The sequence below is a fragment of the Amphiura filiformis genome, chromosome 7, assembly GCF_039555335.1.
Source record: "Amphiura filiformis chromosome 7, Afil_fr2py, whole genome shotgun sequence".
NCBI classification, from domain to species: domain Eukaryota; kingdom Metazoa; phylum Echinodermata; class Ophiuroidea; order Amphilepidida; family Amphiuridae; genus Amphiura; species Amphiura filiformis.
The window spans coordinates 62,582,199-62,596,842 of NC_092634.1; positions in this window are offsets into that span (position 1 = coordinate 62,582,199).

Sequence of the window (14,644 nt, forward strand, 5' to 3'; positions counted from 1 at the left end):
CTTTCATCCCAATGTATCCAAACGGTGACATTTCAGCACCGGTGTGGTACTTCAATATGAAATGGATATAGGTGTAGGGCTGTGTAATAAGGGTGAGAGCATGATTTTTGGCATTCGGTGAGAGCAAAATGTATAAAATATGGGGTTATTGGGTGAGAGAGAGAGAGAGAGAGAGAGAGAGAGACCGTTTGCATTTAAATTGGGGAGGGGGGATTCGGGTGAGAATATACCTTTTTTTAATGGGGTCTTTGTGTGAGAGCCTAAAGAAGCCTCGAAAATTGAATTCCTAGGTGTAAATGACTTCAAATGTCTTTGTTATTTCAAAAGAATTAACAAAATCAGTGATAGACGAGGCTCGTTGCTGTTCAGATGTAAACATATGGGCCAAGGTCTTTGGGTGACAGATCTAAAGGAAAAATATGGGGACTTTGGGTGACAGCGATGGTGAAAAGGGGGTCTTAACAGTACTACATACGCGTCACCTACAAAGTGGGAGTGCCCCCCCCCCCCCCATTTCAGCACATCACATTAAAGCTCCCATTGGGACCCCATACCATTTTTAAAGGAATTTTTTTAAAGACATTTCTTGTTTTAACATGTTTTGAGAATTTGCAGATTTGTGGTAAATCTATTTAACAAAGAGGCCCATTGGGTTTTAGCTGATGAGCTTGGGTGTGAAGCTGATGAATGGAGCTGATGAAAAAATGGTTCATTGGGTGTAGAGTTTGCCTCAAAAACAGGGGCCTATTGACAGGCACATGACGCGTACCAATATATGGAAGTGCCCCCCCATTTCTCAATCAGTGTAGAGAAGAAACTTTGTGTTGGCATTGTTTGGTCAAAAATGACCCTAAAGTAGTCATTTTTGACCCCATATGCAGGGTCAACTATGCACCGAACCCATTGAAGTCATTTTTGACCCGGTATATGAAGTCAAATGATTTGACCCAAATTGTAGTTAAAAATGACTACATGTTTTTAAAAGGTCAAAAAATGAATTGAGCCCTAATAAAGTTAGTTGAAAAATAACCCTATTAGTGTCAAAAATGACTATATCCAGGGTCATGATTAGAAAATTACCCCTAACGTGGTTGAAATGACTACATTCATGGGTCCCTGTTTGAAAATAACCCCGAAACGTGGGTCGAAAAATGACTATATTTGGGGTCATTTAAATATGAACCTTTTAGGGGTCAATTTAATATGATGTCAGTAACTGAAAATGACCATGACCACGAATAGGGTTAAATAAAAATAAAAGGGTTGATATTTTGACCCCGTGGTTTTTTCGCCATTTAGAAATCTTTTCTTATACTAATCATCACTCAATTTTCTGATTCTTAATGATTTAGAACATTGCATGATTGTGCCTAATCCAAATGTTCCTAATCATGTGATGATGATTATAGCTCTTGATATCTTGGTTTTCACATTCGTGGGATCCTAAGACAGTTTGGAATTTGGGGAGATGTATTTTAACATTAGAAAGACATAATTCAAGCATGGTGAATTTGGCCGGAGATTCCGAAATTTCGGCGAAATTGCACAATCATAGGTAAATTTTGCTTATTTTTCCGCATCGATCTCATGAAATATAGTAATTGGAAACCATTTTTGGACATTCAAAAAATTTGGTCAAAACATTGTTAATTTTTGGACATTCGTTAGGCGTATTAGACCAAATTTCGCTTTAAATTCATGTTTCTGCATTGATCACGTTTCATACCCGGGTGTCTTGGAGTAATTGGATACGATTTTTGGACATTGAAAATGTTGAGTGTTTTGATGAATATTTTAAACTCATTTATCACAAACAATCAGCCTAATTTCTTTCTTGAAGTTTTTATAAAGCTTTTCATTTCATTTTGAAAGCAATTACTCGGATTATATCGGATTCTCTCATCGTAATCTCTTTAAAAGCTTTATCAATGCTCGGTGTTTAAGCATAATAAAAGTTGGTGATAAAGAATACCTGAAGGACAGTCTTCTTGAATTAAAAAAAATCTTTTCATTAAAAAAGGGAAGGACTTACATATAACGACAACCTCGAAAGAAATTACTTTTGAGGTCCTCGCACATTCCTTCCAAAGACATTTTATATTGAAAGATAAAAAATAGTTATCAATATTCATGATAGTCAACGAACATAATAGACTACCCATTTTGGAAATACTATATACTTATACGTTTAAGGGATCGGACAGCAACGTTTGCACAGTATTTTTGTGGGACCTGAGAGCATATCAGACTCACCAAATTACATTCTGAATACGCGGAATATCCTTAAGATATCAAATAAGTTTGATTTCTTTTTTAATTCAACATTATCTCTGCGGCATAGGCCTATTGTATTCCTCGGTATTTTCCACCCAAGCCGGTATATGAATTTACTAAATAGCATGGCATTTGGCAATAGTCTTTGTCAACCCTGAACTATATTGACCCAATTTCCCTTTTTTATGCTTTTATTTATTTTTCAAAATGTGGGCAAAATCATTTACTGGGTAGGCATTTTGGGGCAATGGGCAAGTTGAATGTACTGGGTGGGCAAATTAATTTACTGGGTGGGCAAATGCACACCCAGTTTCCTGTTATTTACCTCCCTGCTCTGCTCCGTTCCACCTTTTCTCAACATTGAGTATGTTTTACATGTGTTGAGAATTTGCAGATTTGTTGTAAATCTCTTTAAAAAGAGGGCCATTGGTGTTAGCTGATAAAAGGGGGGTCATTGGGTGTGAAGCTGATGAATGGAGCTGATGAAAAAAAGGGTTCATTGGGTGTAGAGCTTGCCTCAAGAACAGGGGCCTATTGACAGGCACATGACACCAGGTATCAATATATAGACGTGCCCCCCCCTACACATTTCTCAATCAATTAGTGTATAGAAGAAAGCTTGTGTTGGCATTGTTCCTTGCCAGTTCTAGCCAAGAAACAAGGTCACAACTGTAGCCACTCCCTCAATGGTCGCCATTTCAGTGATTGACAGTGATGTAATGCAAATATGGCGCTGGCCATCTGGTCACGTGCGCATTTATATAAGCGCATTTATATATATAACCGAAGTCTACTGCTAGATTTATAACTGACGATATTTCTATGATATTTCTGGTAAAACCAGGGGGTTCACAAGATATGTTCAAGTGAAACTTGATAGTTGTTTGACGCTCTGATGATATTTCCCAATGAAACTTGATAGTTGTTTGACGCTGTCATGATAGTTTTAAGACGATAGTATCGATGATATTTGATATTTTGTGACGATATTTTTCAAAAAGACCAATCCTGCACCTTTATGAAATTATCAACATTTCATTATTACGTTTCTGGCAGGAAAGGATGGGGTCGGCCGAGTAACGAAAATCATCGATTCTATACTGTCCCCCTCTATGGTCATCTTTGATGGTCGGTCCTGCCCCCGTGTCACGTGAGTTGCTGGGGTATGAATCTATATACGATTAGCTTAAGTCGGTTATATAAGCGTAAAGTCAAAAAGACGCGAGTGTTTTTTGTTTGTTTGTTTTGTTTTGTTTTGTTTCGGGTTTTTTTTTATGACGGATGAAAATCTTTAGAGGGGTTAGTACACCCTTTTATCACTTACAAAGTTTTATTACTGGGCAAAATTATACTATAATATTGCGAATTATAAATGAGAATAATTGGCTGGGCAATTTAATTTAATTTTGCTCTCAATTAGGTCTATTAGATCGAATTTCGTCTATTAAAATCCATTTTTCTGCATTGAGTATTTTCATAACAATTTTGGACATTCAAAAGTCTTGAGTGTTTTGATGAAAATTTGAAACTCATTTATAATAATATAAAAATAAAATTTCTTTCATAAAGTTGTTTTTATCAAGATTTTAATGTTCGGGTTTTTTTTTTTTTTTTTGAAGGTAGGTGCTCTTAAAGACATGTAATTCGGCCTTGTACATTATCTCATCTTATCATAGCCCTAATTTCATTAAAAGGTTGATAAACACTCAGTGTTAAAAAAAAATATATATTGACGATAAAGAATACCCGAAGAGCAGTCGTCTTGAACACTCTTTTCATCTTTGAATAAAAATGTCAGGGACAGAAGCTAAATTGAGGACTATTAGCGACAACCTCGAAAGAAATTGCTTTTCAGACCGTTGCTAATTCCTTCTTAAAACATTTTTTGAGTAATTTTTTAACATGTTTTGAGAATTTGCAGATTTGGTTTATACATTTCTTTAAAAAGTGGTCATTGGGTGTACCTTAACCTTAACTTGCTGATAAATAAAGTTTGCGTTGGCATTGTTTGATATCGATGCATACATACCCCTGCGTATACTAGTATATCTACATGTTATGATACAGCCCCTGGGGTATATTGGGCTATTCCACTTAAAAGTACACACTACCCCTGTGGAAGATTTTGGAAATATCGTCAACAGAATTTTAAATGGAATGGGCACATTAGCAGCTCTAATATATCATGTATATCATTTAGAATGTAGCAATATATTGACGATAGTTATAGACGACATAATCTTCTAAATATCATGATGACGTTAGACTTGTCTAACTATCAGGTATATCGCCATTATTTTTGAAAGGCATGACAGCATCTAGACTAAAGGTGATATTTTGGCATAGAAACTGATGATATTTGGCCCGGTGGGGTCACTCAACTTGCAATACTGACCGCACGATCGTTACCAAAATCACGAAAAAGGGGTCATTTTTAGGGCTTGTCCGCTGACAAAAATTGTCTGTGAAATTGGAAAATAGGGGTGTTTTATCGCACAAATGTCCACGAAATTGAAAAAAAGGGGGTTCTTATTGTTTTCTCCCGATCACGTGGATATATAGCTGGCCAGATAAATAAAGAATAAATTTGGTTTCCTACTTCGTACTCACCCCAAATTTTGCAATAGCCAATTTATATGCGAGGGTACTACATGTATTTGAATTTTTGTGATGAAAAAAACTATTCATAAAATCCTCGTCCTTGAAATGTTGAAATAGGGTCAAAATAGCAAATGTGTCCTCGGAATCTAAAAAATAGGGGTGTTTCATAGAGTACCACGTTGTCCTTGTTTTAGAGTAAAAAAGGGGGTAAAATTTCATGATTTGTCCTTGAAATCGACTGCAAAAGGGGGTAATTTGTACTTGTGGTAACGGTCCTATGTGTCCCCCCTGCCAGGAAGTGACCCCACCGGGATATTTGGACGATATATACCTCCTAAATATCATGAATCTAGACTTGTTTTAAAGTTTATCACAGAATCTAGAAACCTGATATTTCGGCTATAGGCTATATCATGTAAATATCAGATAGAAAGTAGCGATATTTAAACGATATAGTCTTCTAAATATCATGACGCTAGATTTGCCTAACTATCAGATATATCACCATATTATTTTTGAAGTGAATTACAGCATCTAGAAAGGTGATAGTTTGGCGATATATATATCATGTAAATATCATATAGAAAGTACCAATATTTTGACGATATTTAGACGATATATCTTTTATATATCATGTGAGCTAGATTTGTCTGTAGTTTTGCGATATATATCATGTAAATATCATATCGAAACTGACGATATTTGGACGATATATATCTTCTAAGTATCATGAAGTTAGAATTCTCTAACTATCAGATATATCGCCATTATTTTAGAAGTGAATCACGGCATCTAGAAAGATGACATTTTGGCGATCATGTAAATATCATTTTGAGAGTAGCAATATTTTGACGATATTTAGACGATATATATCTTTTAAATATCATGTGAGCTAGATTTGTCTATAATGAAGATATGGATTTTTTTCCCAAAAGCCCTAATTTGCCATAAAATGTGTATTACATTGCGAATTTCCAAAAATGATAATTATTTGATATCAGAAGGACATTCTTCGTATTAGATGTTTAAAATTCAATATGGCTATACCAACAACTCATGTGGTCCAATGGATTAGCGCGCTGGACTTGGAGATACTGTATGCAGCTGCGGCGTATGTTTAGTATGGTCGTTGGACATTTTGACCCGGAAAAAATTGGTAAAAAGCTGATTTTTGCACCAGACAAGCAGAAGACATCATAAAACATCATATCCAAAATCCGAAGAAATCCTCCTTGGGGAATTTGTTTTATTCAAGATGGCCGCCAAAATGGCTGCCACAACATATAATTAGCTGTATCTTAGCTTCTAAAGCAGATATGATGATGATTTTAGTGTCTTTGAATAGGTTTAAGAGGTCAGAGAATTCAAATTTGTACAAATCTAACACACTGATGTCTTCAATCACACTGAAATCCAAGATGGCCGCCAAAATGGCCGCCACAACATATAATTAGCTCTATCTTAGCTTCTAAAGCAGATATGATGATGATTTTAGTGTCTTTGAATATGTTTAAGAGGTCAGAGAATTCAAATTTGTACAAATCTAACTCACTGATGTCTTCAATTACACTGAAATCCAAGATGGCCGCCATAATGGCCGCCACCACCACATATGATTAGATATATCTCCACTTCTGAAGCAGATATGATGATGATTTTAGTGTCCTTGAATATATTTCAGAGGTCAAAGAATTCAAATTTGTACGTATCTAAAACACTGAAGTCTTCATTCACACTGAAATCCAAGATGGCCGCCAAAATGGCCGCCACCACCACATGTTATGTTTAGGTATATTTTGGCTTATGAAGCAGATATGATAATGATTTTAGTGTCTTTGAATATGTTTTAGGTGACGCAGAAGTCAATTTTGTATTTATCTAAAGTACTTAGTCAAGTCTTCACTCACACTGTAATCCAAGATGATCCTCAATATGGCTAAAATCAAACATGCTTAACTGTATATCTCAGCTTCTGAAACCAATATAATGATGATTTTCATCTTTGAATAGGCTTTTAAGAAAATTTAGGTTTTAGGGGTTGCAGATTTCAATGTTGCAATTACTTAAAACACGGAAGTAAGTGCTCAGTAACAATAGAATCCAAAACAGGTGCCACCACATGATTTTCTATATCTCAGTTTCTGAAGCAAAAGTAGCTATCTTCGACTTCATCTGCAAGTATAATCACCTCAGCGTTTTGGCAATTTTCTCCTCTGCAATCTCCACAAGCTGTGACACATTTAAATCCCTTTTTTTTTTTTTTTTTCCGTTATTTCCACAAGGACTCCTGGAGGATAGTTTACATTTGTATCATACAACTTAAGCAAGCCTTATGGTGCTGTATCTACGTCCGTAAGGACCGGTGCTAGTACGGTGTCAGAGAGTTTCCAACCCCATTGATTTGGATCCAAGTTATTGCTTGTGAGCTTTCTCCAAAGTATGACCTGCAAAAGAACACTCAGACTGTGAAAATACGCTGCTCTTTTTAACTAGGTGGAAGCTTTTGTGGATCAAGTGATGCTTTATTTGATGATACCATCGCCATGAATTAAGCGAACCGCAGACCGTTTAAAGAATTTTCTTCTCTGCCACTGCATAAGACAACAAATAATCTGATGCCATTTGTACCAATCTGTTCTAATGTCGCCTCAGGATCGCTCATCTAGAATGATATCTGCTGCAATTCTTCTTATCTTCTGCAACAAACTTGTCTTTCCATGTCGAAATGTTGCAGAAGTGGAGTCACAACCACTCCATGCATGGATAAACAGGACCTGAGATGGAATGTCAATACTTCACCAACGTTGTTAATAAGGTCTTGAACTTTCCAACCCACCGATATCAGCTATATTCTGGTCCTCAGTGGCACTTCTCTTCCTTGTCTTGAACATTGAAGGAGTCTTGAAGGGTACATTCCACTATCAATGTGTCAGCATTCTCTGGTACTATTGTGCACCATCCATCGACTCAGCAGCGAGATAAACTGGCATTTGTTCTTATCATATTCAGCTCACAGAATCTATGAAGGTTCTCATCATGACCAGCAGACCTTCCTCTCGAGTCGAATGAGAAGAACAACAGTCAGTTTATCTCGCTGCTGAGTCGATACTTGGAAATTGGAAACCAATGGTCAGATCGTGCACAATAGTACTGGAGATCATGACACTTTGATAGTGGAATATACCCTTCAATTTGCAAGACAAGGAAGAGAAGTACCTGTAGTAGCAGATGACACGGATGTCCTTTTGATGTACCACTGAGACCAGACTATGGCTGATCTTATCTACTTCCATTCAGAGAAGAAAGGGTTGGTGGTTTGGAAAGTTCAAGACCTCCTGTTTATCCATGCATGGAGTGGTTGCGACTCAACTTCTGCAACATTTGGACATGGAAAGACAAGTTTGTTGAAGAAGATAAAAGAATTGCAGCGACATTAGAACAGAGTGGTACAGCTGGCATCAGATTATTTGTTGTCTTATATGGTGGCAGAGAAGAAGATTCTTTAAATGGTCTACGGTTCACTTAATCTATGGCGATGGTATCATTAAATAAAGCATCATTTGATCCACAGCTATCGACAAAAGCTTTCACCTACTGAAAGAGCAGCGTATTTCCACAGTCTGCGGGTTCTTCTACAGGTCATACTTTGGAGAAAGCTAACAAACAATGACTTGAATCCAATTTAAAGCAATGAGGCTGGAAACACTCTGACATAGTTCTAGCACCGGTCCTTACGAATTTAGATGCAGCACCACATAGCTTGCTTAAGCTTGTACAATACAATTGTAAACTTTCCTCCAGGAATTCTTGTGTATTATAACGGATGATCCTGTCACAAAAATGGACTTAAATGTGTCACAGCTTGTGAAGATTACACAGGAGAACATTGCCAAAACGCTGAGGCGATTATACCTGTAGATGAAAACGAAGACAGCTACTTTTGCTTCAGAAGCTGAGATATATATTCACATGTGGTAGCAGCTATTTTGGGATTCTATTGCGACTTGCAATTCAGTGTTATAAGCCCGGGTTTTAAGTAATTGCAACAATTCTCTGACCCTTAAAACCTACATTCTCTTAAAAACCTATTCAAATATTAAAATCACCAGTATATTGGCTTCAGAAGCTGAGATATTTAGCTAATCATGTTTGATTTTAGCAATATTGAGGGCCATGTTGGATTGCAGTGTCAGTAAAGACATATACTTATGAAGATAAATACAAAATTGACTCCTAAAACCTATTCAAAGACACTAAAATCATTATCATATCTGCTTCATAAGCCAAAATATACCTAAACATAACACGGGGTGGTGGCGGCCATTTTGGCGGCCATCTTGGATTCCAGTGTGAATGAAGACTTCAGTGTTTTAGATACATACAAATTTGAATTCTTTGACCTCTGAAATATATTCAAGGATACTCAAATCATCATCATATCTGCTTCAGAAGCGGATTATATCTAATCATATGTGGTGGTGGCCATTTTGGCGGCCATCTTGGATTTCAGTGTAATTGGAGACATTAGTGTGTTAGATTTGTACAAATTTGAATTCTCTGACCTCTTAAACCTATTCAAAGACACTAAAATCATCATCATATCTGCTTTAGAAGCTAAGAAACAGCTAATTATATGTTGTGGCGACCATTTTGGCGGCCATCTTGGATTTCAGTGTGATTGAAGACATCAGTGTGTTAGATTTGTACAAATTTGAATTCTTTGACCTCTTAAACCTATTCAAAGACACTAAAATCATTATCATACTGCTTTAGAAGCTAAGATACAGCTAATTATATGTTGTGGCGGCCATTTTGGCGGCCATCTTGGATAAAACGAATTCCCCAAAGAGGATTTTTTCGGATTTTGGATATGATGTTCTATGATATATTCTGCTTGTCTGGTGCAAAAATCAGCTTTTTACCAATTTTTTCCGGGTAGCCACTGTTTTTCCTCTTCAACGACCATACTAGTTCGAGTCCCACCTCTGCCAAACTGAAATTCATTTTTTTTTTTAATTTCATATTTGGGAAATGGGACTGGGCGAATTTATGTGTGATTCGGGATCATACCGGTATTCTTTAGGTTAGGTGCTTTTAAATCGAAAAGATAATATGACATGTTTTGAGTTGAAATGCGGCATGCCAATAGGGGCGGCCATTTTTTTCCGGGAATTTTCCAAACATTTCAGTTTAAATCCGGGTGGTGTCGCGTAAGCCGGAAATGAATCTTTTCTAAAACAAGAGAGACTTGTGCCAGAGACTTGCGCCAGTCTAGGGGAGTGTTCATAAATACTTTGGTGGGGGAGGGGATGGTTGGAAAAGTTGGAACCTCGGACGTCAAAATTTGTTTGATCCCCCGTAAAAAAGGTGGATTTTTTTTATTTCCCCTTTTTATGGTCTAAAATTTGTTTGATCCCCCCTTAAAAGAAACCAAAAATATACATCACTAACAGTAGCATAGATTTCTTTTTGGGGTTGGAGAAAATTTCTTAAAGTCTAGTGAATCCAGCACCTTTTGCCGACAAAATAAGTTAATGGTACAAATGCGCGCGAAGCGCGCAAAAAATTGCTATATTAAAGCTAAACTGGTGAAATATAGTACAAAACCAGAATTAATTTGCGCGAAGCGCAGAAAATTGGCACTTTTTAGTTTAAAATTACGAAATATGGGGTTAATTTTGGTTAGAAACCTATATACAGGCGTCAACACTGGGGGATGATTAAAATATTAGGGGGATTTATCCCCCATCTACCCGGGATGTACCCCTATGGTTATGAACTCATTAGCTAAAAAAATAACACTAATAATAATAACAATAATAATAATATTAAATAAATATTAAAACTTTAAAACTTAATGTTATAAAGTTAAAATATGCCCATTTTATGTTAAATCATTGGCCATTTATTTATATAGCCTATAGTTTAAAGATACCACATAATCTACATTTTAATGTGAAAGTCTGAAAGACCATAGTTGAACCAGAGAAGGTGTGATTTTGAACATATATAGTTCAAAATTGAATAAAACAATATAAAATAATAACAATACTATTAAATATTGCTACACTAAATATATGAAAATAAATAAAACGTATTACTAAAATGAAGCAACCTTCTCAGCAAACACAAAACATTTTCGAGATCATTCGCAAACGGTTAGAAAAGGTTGTCAGAAAATGTTTAAATGATGGGTTATATAAAGGGTATACAGACATATAAAACGTTTCTCATAAAATTCAAAAATATTTGTTGATAACTTACTGTAAATATTGTAACATTATGTTATTTAAGTGTTGACAAAATATTTCACAAAAGAAATGTTTGGGATTTTTATTAAAAATAACATTTTGAAAACATTTTAAAAATACTGTTGTAGTGTGTTTTCATAACAAAACAATTTAAAACGTTTTAATGACTTTTATATAATCCGACATTTAAAGGGGCATTTCGTGATCCACAGCATCATCTCCCCCACTTTTTTAATGGCTACATAATGTTTATGTACAAAAAAATTCTTGCAGATTAATTCGTTTAGCAAAGATATGAAATTCATTCTGGTATACCAGAACGAAATTACAACACATGGAGCAGTATAATCATGCATAACTCGGAAACGCAAAATTGGAATCGACTGAAATTTTGGGAATAAGCTTTTTTCGTGGATATCTACTGAAAATTGTCATAAAAAGAGGATCATCAGTGCTATGATCACGAAATACTCCTTTAATGTTATTAAAAGGTTCTTACCAAAACCAAAACCCAAAATACAACCTGCTTCCAACGTTTTAAAAATTAATGTTTTGTGTTCGCTGGGTTAGGGCCTACTACAAAAATATATTTGTATAAATTGGAAAACACTTCAGATTTATTGTCCTGCTTTTTAACCAAATAAATAAATAATAATAATAATAATAATAATAATAATAATAATAATAATAATAATAATAATAATAATAATAATAATAATAATTTTCATTGTAGGCTGAAAAAGCTTCTCTCTCAGCCTATACCAACCGCGTGCAGTTAGGCCTATATGGCGTTTTAATTGAATTTAGGGCCTACAAATATCGCAATGCGCATTTTAATATAACATTTTTCTGCTAAATTGGATTGGTAGTAAGTATTTGTCCTTGTAAAAGGATTAGGAAACCAATTATTTACTTACTGAATATAATACAGCAAGTAAACATCATTTCCCAATTCTAACAGCTTGCATTTCGATTTGGATTTGGAAGATACCTTCTCTTAAATAACAGTATTGCGAACCACCAGCATACATAACTCGATGTAGAGAGTCTTTCCTATTCAGAGGAAATATTGCAATTACACACCTTATTGCCTTTTAACAATAACCATTGACACTAGCACATATCAGAGAAGATGTAAGAAAAGAAGGAGAACAGAATTATATCCTTGAGATAATCCCGTAGGTAATCCTGTTGCACCTATTCATAGTCCTTTAGTGGTGGGTTAACCAACAATTAACAATGAGAGGACATTCCTGAACCTCGTTCAGTTGGGGATGATTTGAAGTGACCGCCAATTATGACCATTTGATATTTAATAACAGCAATGTGAAAAAAAAAAATAATAATGTAGTGCCAAAATAATGTACCCTTTTACGGAAGGAGCAAAGTTTAACAAGTTATAACTCCGCTTCTGCAGTACGAATGTCAACGGCGAATGTCAGGTTATTGTTTCTCAGTCTTTAAAAAAAATTGCAGGCAGAAGTGGGAATCGATCTCGGTACCTCCCGGTTAAACAGCACTGTGCAAGACAACTAAGCCAACTAAATATCTGTTGTGAGATGCCTGACATTAATCTTTGATATTGCTTAATGGAACAAATCGCGGAATTAAATCAGTAATAAAAGAAGTAGATTCTTATATAGCGGTCAACTTGGATAAAAGGGGAAATATTTGTCCCTGCTCTAAAGAAAATATAGGTTAGAAAATTATCAAATAAATTTAAATTAAAAATTGAGATTTTATATGTATTTCTTTCACGAGGCGGCATTATCACAGACAAACACTGTATAAGCTAAAAACTCGACCCTCGTCACTAGATGCTGTCATAGCTCAATGGTAGAGCATCAGACTGCTGATATCATTATCGTTGGTTCGAGTCCTCCTGCCAGCAATGGTTATATTTATGATTTTAATGCTACGCTAAAATTTTATTTATTTATTTATTTGTTTTTGTTTATTTATGTAAATAATTTGATATATTTGAAAGAGGTATTTTGAGCAATTCGAAATTTTGATTTTATAATCCTATGGGGTCATTTTGAACCTCCACCCCCTCCCAAATTGCCAAACGCACAACACCTATGAGTTTGCATCATGCATAATGATCAGTACGTCCATGTCATCATCATAAAAATAAAAAAAACATTCTATGTACACCTGACGCCGGCAACTAGACTACTATAAAAAAATATAGTATCACATCTTTCCTGCTCAATCAAAATAATACTTGCAAATAGATCATAGTTTACTAATCTAATCCTGTAATATATAGACCTGTAATATCACCTGTAATATAGGTGATCATTGTTTACATGGTTTGTTATGGTTGGGATTAGTGTCCAGTCTCTGTAATGTAATGTACATGAAGCATATTGATATGCAGGAAGAATCGATCAGGGTGCTAGCTTTATTGTCCTATGAGATGTAGGGCCTAGTGCGAACTGTCCAAGCTGATTGTTCATTTAGTATCATAATCTATTAGGGAAAGATAAACACTATTCAAAATATCAATAGATAAGAAGAAAGGGATTTAGAGATTTGTAATTGAGTCATGCATGATTTAACAGAAGGTTCTTTCCAAAACCCAAACGTAATGTGTATTATTCATCTTCTCTGCACTCATAGAAATGACTTGTTCGCCTTGTTGGCGCAATTCAAAAGGAGTAAGTTTAGACAACTCAAAAATAGTGTAAAAGTTGCCAAAACAAAATTCATTTTAGTTATCCGAACTTAAAAATGCTGAAAAAGCTCAAAAGTTCCGTCAACTAATCAACTTTGTTGGCATTACTTTAAAACAGGGTTCGGTTTTTGCCGGCAAAAACCTCTTTTTGCCGGCAAAGTGGCAAAAACCTGGCAAAAACCTGGCAAAAACTGTTTTTGCCAGTTTTTGCCTGGTTTAAACCGGCAAAAATGGCAAAAACTGGCAAAAACTCACATTATAGTCACTCAAATATTAAAAAGTGACACAGAAAGCTCATAAACAGTAACACACAACTTTTAACGAATCATTCAACATATTTTTTGTCTCACTAAGTCCTTAAAATGAAAAAGTTTTGAATTTGATACATGCCACATTTCGGTTAACTGCACTTGAGCAATGAAAACGCACGCCTTTAATTTCTTAATATATTGCTTATAATTACAAAATCTGGCCTTGTTACACTCTGGAACTTATTTTTGTAACTTAATTATTTGTTTTGAGATGAAAAAACTGAACTATAAATCACTTTTTTAGTTTTTGCCATTTTTGCCGGCAAAAACTGGCAAAAACTGTTTTTGCCAAGTGGTTAAAACCGCGGTTAAAACCATGGTTTTTTCCACCTGTGGCAAAAACCTGCGAACCCTGCTTTAAAAGTTGATGTAAGTCGTTGCGTCCGTCAACTTTTTAAGTAATGCCAACTTCTGAATTCAAGTTCAGGGAACTTAGAAAAATAAACAAGGTTCAAAGGGCCTCAAGGAAGAACAGATGATTAATTGTGTTTTCAACTGATTGAGTGTCCCAGGTTAAAGAAGAAATA